The following is a 13,742-nucleotide window of genomic DNA, read 5'->3' as shown; positions in this document are numbered from 1 at the left end:
TGGCTTTTCTCCACATGTTTTGTGTTTTTGTGTGTCACATATCAAATTAATCAGAGCAGTCTTGTGGTGCGGCGGGCAAAAAACATACTCAGTTGCACGGGAGCTGCCATGCCGAGAGGGCCTGTTAGGCGCGACTGCAGCAATAGTGTATGAGGACTAGGGGTGAGCGGGTTCGGATTTCTGAAATCCGAACCCCCCCGAGCCCCCCCGATCCGAGTCCGATCCGAGTCAGGCTCGACTTTTCCCGCCTGACTCGGATCTGACATCGAGGCAAAACGTCATCATCCCGCCTTCCGAGTCTCGCGGGTTTTGGATCCTATATAAGGTACCCGCGTCGGCGCCATTTTCTCACTCGGCTGTGGACAGTGAAGAGGGAGGGTGGGAGTTAGTGCTGTGTAGTGTAGTGTAGTGTAGTGCTGCTGTTGTCCACTACTTCAAAGTCCATAGGGGCTGGCTGTGTTGTGCTGTGCTGCTGTTGTTAATAGGGGCTGTGTCCACTACTTCAAAGTCCATAGGGGCTGGCTGGACTGTGTTGTGCAGTCAGTTCCAAAGTCCTGTGCAGTGTCCCAGTCCTAAAGGGGTGCTGTAGTGTTGTCCAGGGGGTGCTCTGTCCATCAGGGGTGCTCCCCCCAAGTGCTAAAAAAATAATATATTTTCTGTGTTTGTGAATTGTGTGCGCAGTAGCCGCACGTGCATCAACAAAGTAGTGCCAAGCGTGCGCCTGTGTCATAAGTAAAGGGCCGGCTGGCTTGACCGTTAAGGGTGCTGTAACCCCCGAAAGTACACTCCAGTCCAAACCAAAAAAAAAATTATTTTCTGTGTTTGTGAATTGTGTGCGCAGTAGCCGCACGTGCATCAACAAAGTAGTGCCAAGCGTGCGCCTGTGTCATAAGTAAAGGGCCGGCTGGCTTGACCGTTAAGGGTGCTGTAACCCCCGAAAGTACACTCCAGTCCAAACCTAAAAAAAAATTATTTTCTGTGTTTGTGAATTGTGTGCGCAGTAGCCGCACGTGCATCAACAAAGTAGTGCCAAGCGTGCGCCTGTGTCATAAGTAAAGGGCCGGCTGGCTTGACCGTTAAAGGGTGCTGTAACCCCCGAAAGTACACTCCAGTCCAAACCAAAAAAAAATTATTTTCTGTGTTTGTGAATTGTGTGCGCAGTAGCCGCACGTGCATCAACAAAGTAGTGCCAAGCGTGCGCCTGTGTCATAAGTAAAGGGCCGGCTGGCTTGACCGTTAAGGGTGCTGTAACCCCCGAAAGTACACTCCAGTCCAAACCTAAAAAAAAATTATTTTCTGTGTTTGTGAATTGTGTGCGCAGTAGCCGCACGTGCATCAACAAAGTAGTGCCAAGAGTGCCCCTGTGTCATAAGTAAAGGGCCGGCTGGCTTGACCGTTAAAGGGTGCTGTAACCCCCGAAAGTACACTCCAGTCCAAACCAAAAAAAAATTATTTTCTGTGTTTGTGAATTGTGTGCGCAGTAGCCGCACGTGCATCAACAAAGTAGTGCCAAGCGTGCGCCTGTGTCATAAGTAAAGGGCCGGCTGGCTTGACCGTTAAAGGGTGCTGTAACCCCTGAAAGTACACTCCAGTCCAAACCAAAAAAAAATTATTTTCTGTGTTTGTGAATTGTGTGCGCAGTAGCCGCACGTGCATCAACAAAGTAGTGTCAAGCGTTCGCCTGTGTCATAAGTAAAGGGCCGGCTGGCTTGACCGTTAAGGGTGCTGTAACCCCCGAAAGTACACTCCAGTCCAAACCAAAAAAAAATTATTTTCTGTGTTTGTGAATTGTGTGCGCAGTAGCCGCACGTGCATCAACAAAGTAGTGCCAAGCGTGCGCCTGTGTCATAAGTAAAGGGCCGGCTGGCTTGACCGTTAAAGGGTGCTGTAACCCCTGAAAGTACACTCCAGTCCAAACCAAAAAAAAAATATTTTCTGTGTTTGTGAATTGTGTGCGCAGTAGCCGCACGTGCATCAACAAAGTAGTGCCAAGCGTGCGCCTGTGTCATAAGTAAAGGGCCGGCTGGCTTGACCGTTAAGGGTGCTGTAACTCCCGAAAGTACACTCCAGTCCAAACCAAAAAAAAAATTATTTTCTGTGTTTGTGAATTGTGTGCGCAGTAGCCGCACGTGCATCAACAAAGTAGTGCCAAGCGTGCGCCTGTGTCATAAGTAAAGGGCCGGCTGGCTTGACCGTTAAGGGTGCTGTAACCCCCGAAAGTACACTCCAGTCCAAACCAAAAAAAAAATTATTTTCTGTGTTTGTGAATTGTGTGCGCAGTAGCCGCACGTGCATCAACAAAGTAGTGCCAAGCGTGCGCCTGTGTCATAAGTAAAGGGCCGGCTGGCTTGACCGTTAAGGGTGCTGTAACCCCCGAAAGTACACTCCAGTCCAAACCTAAAAAAAAATTATTTTCTGTGTTTGTGAATTGTGTGCGCAGTAGCCGCACGTGCATCAACAAAGTAGTGCCAAGCGTGCGCCTGTGTCATAAGTAAAGGGCCGGCTGGCTTGACCGTTAAAGGGTGCTGTAACCCCCAAAGTACACTCCAGTCCAAACCAAAAAAAAATTATTTTCTGTGTTTGTGAATTGTGTGCGCAGTAGCCGCACGTGCATCAACAAAGTAGTGCCAAGAGTGCGCCTGTGTCATAAGTAAAGGGCCGGCTGGCTTGACCGTTAAAGGGTGCTGTAACCCACAAAGTACACTCCAGTCCGAACCAAAAAAAAATTTATTTTCTGTGTTTAGCCGCACGTATATATCAAATCGATATAACATAAATGGAGGACCAAACTTTCTCCGATAAAAATAAAATAGAGAAAGATCAAGAACCACTTCCTCCTAGTGCTGAAGCTGCTGCCACTAGTCATGACATAGACGATAACATGCCATCAATGTCGTCTGCCAAGGCCGATGCCCAATGTCATAGTAGAGGGCACATACAATCCCAAATGGCAAAGTTCAGGAAAATGACCTTGAAAAAGACATTTAAATCAGCTGAAGAGAAACGTAAACTTGCCAATATGCCATTTACGACACGGAGTGGCAAGGAACGGCTAAGGTCGATCCCTAGTATGTTCATGACTAGTGGTTCAGCTTCACATGACGATGGAAGCACTCCTCCCACTAAAAAAATCAAAAGAGTTAAGCTGGCAAAAGCACAGCGAAGAACTGTGCTTTCTAAGAAGATATCACAAATCCCCAAAGAGAGTCCAAGTGTGGTGGTGGTTGCGATGCCTGACCTTCCCAGCACTGGACGGGAAGAGGTGGCTCTTTCCACCATTTGCACGCCCCCTGCAAGTGCTGAAAGGAGCACCCACAGTCCACTTGCTGATATGCAAATTGAAGATGTCACTGTTGAAGTACAACAGGATGAGGATACTGGTGTAGCTGGCGCTGAGGAGGAAGTTGGCGAGGAGGATTCTGATGGTGATGTGGTTTGTTTAAATCAGGCTCCGGGGGAGACAGTTGTTGTCCGTGGGATGAAAAAGCCCATCACGGTCATGCCTGGGCAGAAGACCAAACATTCCACCTCTTTGGTCTGGCAATATTTCTATCCAAATCCGGACAACAACTGTCTTGCCATATGTACCATATGTAAAGGTGAAATAAGTAGGGGTAGGGACGTCAACCACCTAGGAACATCCTCCCTTATACGGCACCTGCAGCGCGTTCATAAAAAGTTACTGTCAAGTTCAGAAACTTTGGCTCAGACCGTAAGCAGTCCAGGGACACCTAAATCCCGTTGTCCTGTTGTATCCAAGCGCCTGCAAACCACACCGTCAACTCCCTCCTCGTCAATTTCCTCCTTAGTCAGGATCGGAAGTAGTCCTGCAGGCCATATCACTGGCATGACTGACTCTCCTATCCGGGATTCCTCCGGAGGATCCTGCATTGCTACGCCTACTGCTGCCGCTGCTGCTGTTGCTGCTGCTGCTGGGAGTCGTTCATCATCCCAGAGAGGAAGTAGGAACACCACTACTTTTACTAAACAATTGACCCTCCAACAGTCCTTAGCGAGGAGGATGAAGTACGACAGCAGTCATCCTGAAGCAAAACGTATAACTGAGGCCTTGACTGCTATGTTGGTGTTAGACGTGCGTCCGGTATCCGCCATTAGTGCAGTGGGATTTAGACAATTGATGGAGGTAGTGTGTCCCCGGTTCCAAATCCCGTCTAGATTCCACTTCACTAGGCAGGCGATACCGAGACTGTACAGAAACGTCAGAAAAAGTGTCCTCAGTGTCCTGAAAAATGCCGTTGTACACAATGTCCACTTAACCACGGACATGTGGACAAGTGGAACAGGGCAGACTAAGGACTATATGACTGTGACAGCCCACTGGGTAGATGTATCACCTTACGCAGCAACAGCAGCAGCGTCACCAGTAGCAGCATCTCAGAAACGCCAGCTCGTTACAAGGCAGGCTACGCTGTGTATCACCGGTTTCAGTAAGAGGCACACCGCCGACAACCTCTTAGAGAAACTGAGGGAAATCATCGCCCAGTGGCTTACCCCACTTAGACTCTCCTGGGGATTTGTGATATCTGACAACGCCACCAATATTGTGCGGGCATTACATCTGGGCAAATTCCAGCACGTCCCATGTTTTGCTCACACAATAAACTTGGTGGTGCAGAATTTTCTGAAAAGCGACAGGGGCGTGCAGGAGACGCTTTGGGTGGCCCGAAAAATTTCTGGCCACTTTCGCCATTCAGCGACTGCGTGCCGAAGACTGGAGCGCCAGCAAACACTCTTGAACCTGCCCCGCCATCACCTGAAGCAAGAGGTTGTGACGCGGTGGAACTCAACCCTCTATATGCTTCAGAGGATGGAGGAGCAGCAAAAGGCCATACAAGCCTATACATCCACCTATGACATAGGCAAAGGAGGGGGTATGCACCTGACTCAAGCGCAGTGGAGAATGATTTCCGTGTTGTGCAAGGTTCTTCAGCCCTTCGAACTTGCCACACGTGAAGTCAGTTCAGACACTGCCAGCTTGAGTCAGGTCATTCCCCTCATCAGGCTTTTGCAGAAGCAGCTGGAGAAAGTGAAGGAGGAGCTAAGACGGAGCGATTCCGCTCGGCATGTGGGACTTGTGGATGAAGCCCTTCATTCGCTTTGCCAGGATTCCAGGGTGGTCAATCTGTTGAAATCAGACCACTACATTTTGGCCACCGTGCTCGATCCTAGGTTTAAAGCCTATGTGGTGTCTCTCTTTCCGGCCGACACAAGCCTGCAGAGGTGCAAAGACCTGCTGGTGAACACACTGTCAGCTGAAGCGGAACGTGACACGTCAACGGCTCCTTCTTCATTTTCTCCCGCAACTGGGGCTGCCAGGAAAAAACTTAGGTATCCTAAGCAACCCGCTGGCGGTGATGCAGGGCAGGCAGGACCAAGTTTGGACATCTGGTCCGGACTGAAGGACCTGGCAACAATTTCTGACATGTCTACTGTCACTGCATATGATACTGTCACCATTGACAGAATGGTGGAGGATTACATCGGTGACAGCATCCAAGTAGGCATGTCAGACAGTCCATACCTGTACTGGCAGGAAAAAGAGGCAATTTGGAGGCCCCTGTACAAACTGGCTCTATTTTACCTGAGTTGCCCCCCCTCCAGTGTGTACTCCGAAAGAGTGTTTAGTGCAGCCGGGAACCTTGTCAGCGAAAGGCGTAGGAGGTTGCTTCCACAGAATGTGGAGAAGATGATGTTCATCAAAATGAATTATCAGCTCTTCCAGGGAGACCAGCCTCCAGAAGGTACAGAGGGACCTGTGGTGGTGGATTCAAGTGGGGACGAGTTAATACTTTGTGAGGATGAGGATGTACACACTGAAGAGGGTGAGGAATCGGTGGATGAGGAGGATGAGGATGACATCTTGCCTCCGTAGAGCCAGTTTGTGCAGGGACACATTAATTGCCAGCTTGTTTTGTGGGGGCCCAAACGAACCAATCATTTCAGCCACAGTTGTGTGGCAGACCCTGGCGCTGAAATGATTGATTTGTTAAAGTGTGCATGTCCTGTTTATACAACATAAGGGTGGGTGGGAGGGCCCAAGGACAATTCCATCTTGCACCTCTTTTTTTCTTTGCATTATGTACAGTTTGGGGCCTAGTTTTTCTAACTGCCATCCTGCCTGCCACTGCAGTGTCACTCCTAGATGGGTCACGTGTTTGTGCCGCCCACTCGTGTCGCTTAGCATAGTCATCCAGCTACCTCGGTGCAACCTTTTGGACATAAAAACACTATTGTGAGGTGTGAGGTGTTCAGAATAGACTGGAAATGAGTGGAAATTAAGGTTATTGAGGTTAATAATAGCATAGGAGCAGAAAAACCTACAAATTCTGTGATTTTAGCTGTTTTTATGCTTTTTTTCAAAAAAATACAGATCCAAAACACAAAACCCAGAACCCAAAACACGGAAGGGTGGTTTTGGCAAAACCAATCCAGATCCAAAACACGAAGAAAGATCCAGATCCAAAACCAAAACACAAAACACGAAAAGTGGCCGGTGCACACCCCTAATGAGGACACATCTGTACATGTCATTATTTAACAGTTACCGTACCTCTCTTAGGGGTTTATGTATCAAGCAGTGAAAAGCATGGAGAAGTGGACCTGCCCATAGCAACCAATCAGCTTCCTACCTATTATTTTATAGACTGTACTTGATAAATGCTACTGTACTTCAAAGCTGATTGGTTGCTATGGGCAACTTCTTCACTCTTTTCACTGCTTGATACATAGGGGGTCTATGTACATGTGTATTGGTAAGTTTGGACAATGAAGGTAAACAAACATTTTTTTTGTTTCTCAATCATTCCAGCCATTAGTAGATGATGGGGAAGTGGCAGGTATATTTTATTTTTTGTTAAAGTGGAAAAATCAAATACTAACAACAATATACTGAATTTAAGCAAATGTTTTGTTTTCTTTAAGGTCCATCAGGGGTCAACACTAATCAGCCCTCTTGGCCAACTGAACCAGTACCAAAACAAATAGAGCCTAAGATCCAGCAAGCCATGGAGATTACATCATGTTCTGTTCCTGCTCAACCATCAGGTAAGAGTCAATTTTCCTTTAAAAAAAAAAAAACATTTGTTTTTAGTTGTTTGAGATTGTATGGACTTATTCCTTAAATCAGGTGAAAAACAAAATGTACAGTAACACTTGGGCAGCACAGACGGTGTAATGGCTAGCATTACTGCCTCACAGCACTGAGGTCGTGGGTTCGATTCCCACCACAGCTCTAACTGTGTGGAGTTTGTATATTCTCCCTGTGCTTGCGTGGGTTTCCTCCGGATGCTCTGGTTTCCTCCCACATTCCAAAAATATACTTGTAGGTTAATTGGCTCCCTACAAACTTAACCCTAGTGTGTATGTGTGTGTGCATGTGATAGGGAATATAGATTGTAAGCTCTTCTGGGGCAGGGACAGATGTGAATAGCCAAATATTCTCTGTAAAGTGCTGTGGAATATGTGTGCGCTATATAAATAACTGGTAATAAATAAATAAATAAATAATTGTACAAACACTCAGATCGACTTTAGCCAACTTTAAATTAGGGGTGTGCATCGGCCACTTTTTGGGTCTGGATCTTTCTTCGTGTTTTGGATCTGAATTGCTTTTGCCAAAACCACCCTTCTGTGTTTTGGGTTCTGGGTTTTGTGTAGAGATGTGTGCCGACCCCCGTGCTTTGGTTTTGGATCTACCCTGGTTTTGGATCTGGATTGGTTTTGCCAAAACTTCACCTCCGTGTTTTGTTTTTGTGTTTTGGATCTGGATTTTTTGTTAAAAAAATCATAAAAACAGCTAAAATCACAAAAAATGGGCCTGTTTTGTTCCTACAGTATAATTAACCTCAATAACATTTATTTCCAGTAATTTCCAATCAATTTTGACCACCTTACAATATTATTTGCTTAATCTAGTTAAGGCCAAAAGGTTGCATCCAGCTAGCTGGCTGACTAAGCTAAGTGACACAATGGGCGGCACTAACATGTGGCAGTTCAGCTTCTAATTTCTAACACGGATACAGTGTGTTATACAGTGTGGATTGGATACACCAATAGTGCACTTACTGTGACAGCAGTGTCGGCAGAGCGGGGTTGCTGACGGTGTCCTCAGTACATGGAATGGCAGTGCTGGCAGTGTTCTCAGTGAAGGGTGTCGGCAGAGCGGGGGTGCCAGCGGTGTCCTCATTGCAAGTTTGCTAACTGTGTCGGCAGTGCGGGGGTTGCTGGCGGTGTCCTCAGTACATGGAATGGCAGTGCTGGCAGTGTTCTCAATGCAAGGTGTTGGCAGAGTGGGGGTGCCAGCGGTGTCCTCAGTGCAGGTTTGCTGACTGTGTCGGCAGTGCAGGGGTGCTGGTGGTATCCTCACTGTGGGAGTGTCGGCAGTGTGGGGGTCGCTGAAGGTGTCCTCAGTACATTGGGCAGCAGTGCAGGAGTGTCGGCAGCGGCGCTGTCAGCAGCGGGGGATGCTGCCAGTGGGGATGCCAGCAGTGTCGGCAGTGTCAGGCGGCGGGGAATGGCGGACACCATCTTTTTTTCTTTCTTTGTAGTGTTTTCAATGGGATTAACAGACGTGACAGACGGCTCTCTCAGCCAATCAGCGTTAAGCCCGCTGAAAACAAAACCTCGCAACCCCTCTGTTTGTTTTGCCTCGGGTCAGGGATCCCGGGGCAGGCAGGGAGATCCGAGCTGCGCTCGGATTGCGCCGTATCCCTTAAATTCGAGTAGTTCCGATTCTCAGGGAACCGGACCCGCTCATCTCTAGTTTTGTGTTTTGGATCTGTAAATTTTTGGAAAAAAGCATAAAAGCAGCTTAAATCCCAGAATTTGTTGTTATTATTAACCTCAATAACATTAATTTCCACTCATTTCCAGTCCATTCTGAACACCTCACAATAGTATTTTTAGGCCAAAAGGTTGCACCGAGGTAGATGGATGACTATGCTAAGCAATACAAGTGGGCGGCACAAACACGTGGCCCATCTAGGAGTGGCACTGTAGTGGCAGACAGGATGTCAGTTTGAAAAACTAGGCCCTAAACAGTACATACTGCAAAGAAAAAAAAGAGGTGCAAGATGGAATTGTGCTTGGGCCCTCCCACCCACCCTTATGTTGTATAAATAGGACATGCACACTTTAACAAACCAATCATTTCAGCGCCAGGGTCTGCCACACAACTGTGACTGAAATGATTGGTTCATTTGGGCCCCCAAAAAACAAGCTGGCAATTAATCTGTCTCAGCACAAACTGGCTCTACAGAGGCAAGATGTCATACTCATCCTTTGTTGATGCACGTGTGGCTAATGAGTTACACCACCCTTCAACAGACCAGCCGGCCCTTGACTTATGACACAGGCGCATGCTTGATGCTGCTACTTTGTTGATGCAGGTGCATCTAATGGGCACACAAACACAGAAAAAATATATATTTTTTTGCACTTGGACAGGGCACCCCATGGACAAAACTACAGCCCCCCTTTAGGACTACAGTGACACAGGAGCCGCTGAAGCCCCCCTCTTCTGTCTTCACACAGCTCCTATGGCCAACACAGTCTTTTTGGGACAACAGCACTGCACAACACAGCCCAACCAGCTCCTAATGACAACACAGTCTTTTTGGGACAACAGCACTGCACAACACAGCCCAGCCAGCTCCTATGGACTTTGGACACAGCCCCTATGGCAGCACCAGCACAGCAACTCCCACCCTCCCTCTTCACTGTCCACAGCCGGAGTGAAAAATGGAGCGGGGACCTTTTATTGAATCCAAAACCTGCGAGAATCCGACAGCGTGAGGATGACTTTTTGCCTCGTTCTGGGAACCGAGTCTGGCGGGAAAATCCGAGCCGGACTAGGTTCCCGGATCGGCTCGGGGGGGGGTTCGGATTTCAACAATCCGAACATGCTCATGCCTACTTTAAATACAGTATAAGAAATAGCTGTTTGTTGTCTAAGAAATATGTACCAAAGCTAACATGTCAAAGGTGGTATACTGGTTTTGTGCAATGTTTCACACAATAGGCCTGAGTCAGAGGTAACCGAATAAAGAATTATTTTTACTCCTATGGTGCGAAAAGGGTTGGCCATATATTAACCACATAATAGACACAGATATAAATTAGAATTACTCAATCATATAAAATGTACTAGTCACATGTAAGCTCCATAGCCAAGTACACTCAGCAACTGAACCTATCAAAAAAATAGAATCCAGGGAAAAACTAAGAGAAGTGGACGGCGCTGAGTATGCAGACACACTCATAGCGCTGTCCACGCCCCCTTTTTTCCCTGATTCAGAGATGCATGTAATGCAAACACAATTCTGCTGTTCACGTAGTTGTGTGATTAGTTGCAACTGTGCATGCGTTGGAAGTCCAGATAACCCTTATGACACGTGTTACACAGAGTGTATGCACAAAGAAGCTGCTGCTGTATCAGAAATAGCGAGACATAGTGATGGGAGTTCCTGGGAGGTGGCCTGTAGTGAACACAAAAAAAGTGAATCTCATGGGCATGTTATGGGAGTTTTGTGGGCGTGTCCGTGAAAGCGCTGCGTTCTCAGATGCAGCGCCGTAGCCACAGAGGCCATGTTCAGACGGATAAACTGCACCTGCCCATAGGTCTGGTGCAAGTGTCGAAAGTGCACACGATGGTGCACTGATGGTGGCGAGTCTAGAATCACTGATTGTGTTACAACGTGGTGAATGCAATCAGTGATACAGACACTGATAGTTGGTGTTTCAGAGCTTGCTCATACAGTTGCAGGCTATAATACTAGGGGAAGGAAGAGACTAACATTTGCATATTAGCGCAGCTGCGGCTTCTGCAACAGATGAAAAAGCGGACGCAGTAGCCCTACCTACTCACTCTCTATTGCATAATCTGGTGGAGGTGGTTGATGCAATGCCAGATTATGCAATAGACAGCAGCAGACATCAGACACTTTGTTGGGGTGATGATATAACAATTCCTCCAGATTTATCAAGACACCTGAACCTACTCTTTAATAGAGATGAGCGGGTACAGTTCTGAGAACCGGACCCACCCGAACTTCCAGATCCAAACCGAGCTAGGCTCGAGGTTTCCCGCGTGACTTGGATCTCAAAACGAGGCAAAACGTCATACTCCCGCTTTCAGATTTTTGCGGGTTTTGGATTATTACAGCGCCATTTTCACTCTGGCTGTGGAGAGAGAGCTAGCAGACGTAGTCAGTCGGTTTGTGTATCCAGTCGGGGTCTTGGCCGGAAGACTGCTGCTGTGTTGTCCATAAAAGGGCTTAGGCTGCAGTATATAAAGGTGGTCTTCCTTCAGTGGGTGCTGCAGCTGCTGTGTCACTTGCCCTGTCAATTAACTGTGGCTGCTGCTGTGTTTTTGTCCCGTCCATCAGGATACGGCTGCAGTCCATAAAGGGGTGGTGTGTTGTCTGGGGGGCTGCTGCCTCATTCAGGGGTGCTCTTCCCCAGCTTAAAAATAAATAAAATCGTTTTTTTTGTGTTTAGTTAGCAACTTAGCTGCGCTATTATTGTTTGGTGACACTGCCAGTTTATCATCCACGTTTTTGTGACTCTGCAGGTGGTCTGCCCGCACTCGGCAGGGGTGCTTTGTTGTCCATCAAAAAGGGGTGATGTCTGTGTTGTTCATCAAGGGTCTGCTGCCTCATTCAGGGGTGCTCTTCCCCAGTGTAATAAAAATAAGTGAAATTAAATCAATAATATCAATCCACAAAAAAAAAATAATTTTTTTTTTGTGTGTGCGACACTGCTGGCCAGACCGCAGTTTATTGTCCACGTATTGTGATACTGTAAGTAGTAGCGCAGTGTGTTATTCTTATTCATAATTAATCTTGTGACACTGTAAGTGGTAGCGCAGTGTGTTATTCTTATTCATAAATAATCTTGCAACACTGTAAGTGGTAGTGCAGTGTGTTATTCTTATTCATAAATAATTAATCTTGTGACACTGTAAGTGGTAGCGCAGTGTGTTATTCTTATTCACAAAATAACACAGGTCTGTGAAATTTAAGGTATTGAAAGCTTTTTTAATAATACTTTTATATTCTTAATTATACTCCTATCTACATCAAGAAATAGTATATATTAAAAAAAATTACTACATGACATTTATCTATAAAGGGGTTACATACATTTTTACGAAAAAACAAGTTTAATTATTTTTGACATATTTATTGTGAATTGTGCCCATTATATCACTGTGTTTTGTCTTAATTACATAATAAAATAACAATAAAATCAAACAATAATAGAAACAAAATCATAATTATTGAATAAATTGTTAATATCTTGTTTTTTTTCTGTTCAAACTTCGTTTTGTCACTTTTCGCTTATAAGTTTTTCTGTGTCATCTCTGTGTATCATTCAGCAGTAGTCAGCCATCCCAACGACCCTGCTATCTTCTTTCTACATCTTTAACGTCTTGGTGGAACCATTCACCCTGTTCTTTGTTGTAGTGTAGTGTGTGTAGTGTGTACTGTGTGTGTGTATGTGGTGGTAGGTAGGGATTAAAATGCCGGCACAGGGCAAAGCTGTGTTGCATCTGTTGTATTTGGTTCCACCTTCGCCAGCTCACCTTGTAGTTGTAGTTGTGTGTGTGCAATATTCCTTTAGACAGGATGTTATTTGTGTAGCTGACGCTAATAAGGATGTTGATGATGTTGTTTGTGTAAATTAGGCACCAGTGGATGAAACTGTTTTTGCCCATGATAAGGAAAGCCCATTGTCATACCTGGGCACAAAACGAAAAAACATGGTTGTGTTGAATTATCTGTATCACCAGTGGGATTTTTTAGGAAAGTTTAGTTTTTTCTCGGCAGCTGCACTTGCTGGAAAAACTGATGGAGAAGCCACTCCCAACAGCAGCAGCAGGCATAGCACTCAAGGATTCTCAAGAAAGAGACAAAACGTAAGACTTAAACCTCAAATATTGCATTTGCTCTGTTCAGCGTGTCCACATATCTGTGGTTAAGTGGACAGTGGGTACAACGGCATTTTGGAGGCCACTAATTAAGTGTTTTTTAATGTCCCTGTACAGATTGGGAAATGCTTTTCTAGTAAAGTGAAATCTTTGCAAAGGATTATTTATCAGTCAATTGTTTTTTTTAAAGTACAACTAGTAGTCTTCCTGGTCTCCTTCTGGGCTGCAAATCCACTCCCTGCAAAAGCAGGCATAGCGCTCAAGGATTCTTCTGGGGCAAGGACTAATGTGAATGAGTTAAATATTTTTTTGTAAATGCCTCCTCCCCTCCCCTTCTTCCTCATAAATTTGCTTCGGAATCAAAATTTTTTATTAAATTTACTACCAATCAAACCTAATCCCTGCCGTCAACTACATACATACTCCAGCTCCCTCAGGTCTCTTGAATAAAAACATTTGTTTCCTGATGTGCCATGTTAGAAGTTGAACTGCCACATGTTTGTGCCACCCACTGCTGTCGCTTAGCTTAGTCAGTCAGCTAGCTTGGTGCAAATTTTGGGCCTAAACTGGATGAAAACAATATTGTGAGCTGTGAGGTGGTCAAGTCAAAATTGACTGGAAACAAGTGGAAATTAATGTTATTGAGGTTAATAATACTATAGGAACAAAATTAAATCAAATTATGTGATTTTAGCAGATTTTATACATTTTTTAAATAAAACACAGATCCAAAACCAATACATGCAAGGGGCGGTTTTGGCAAAACCAAATCCAGATCTAAAACACAAGGAGA

Source organism: Taudactylus pleione, unplaced genomic scaffold (assembly GCF_031769625.1).
Source record: "Taudactylus pleione unplaced genomic scaffold, aTauple2 ptg000366l, whole genome shotgun sequence".
Classification (NCBI taxonomy): Eukaryota; Metazoa; Chordata; class Amphibia; order Anura; family Myobatrachidae; genus Taudactylus; species Taudactylus pleione.
This window is presented reverse-complemented; position numbering follows the sequence as displayed.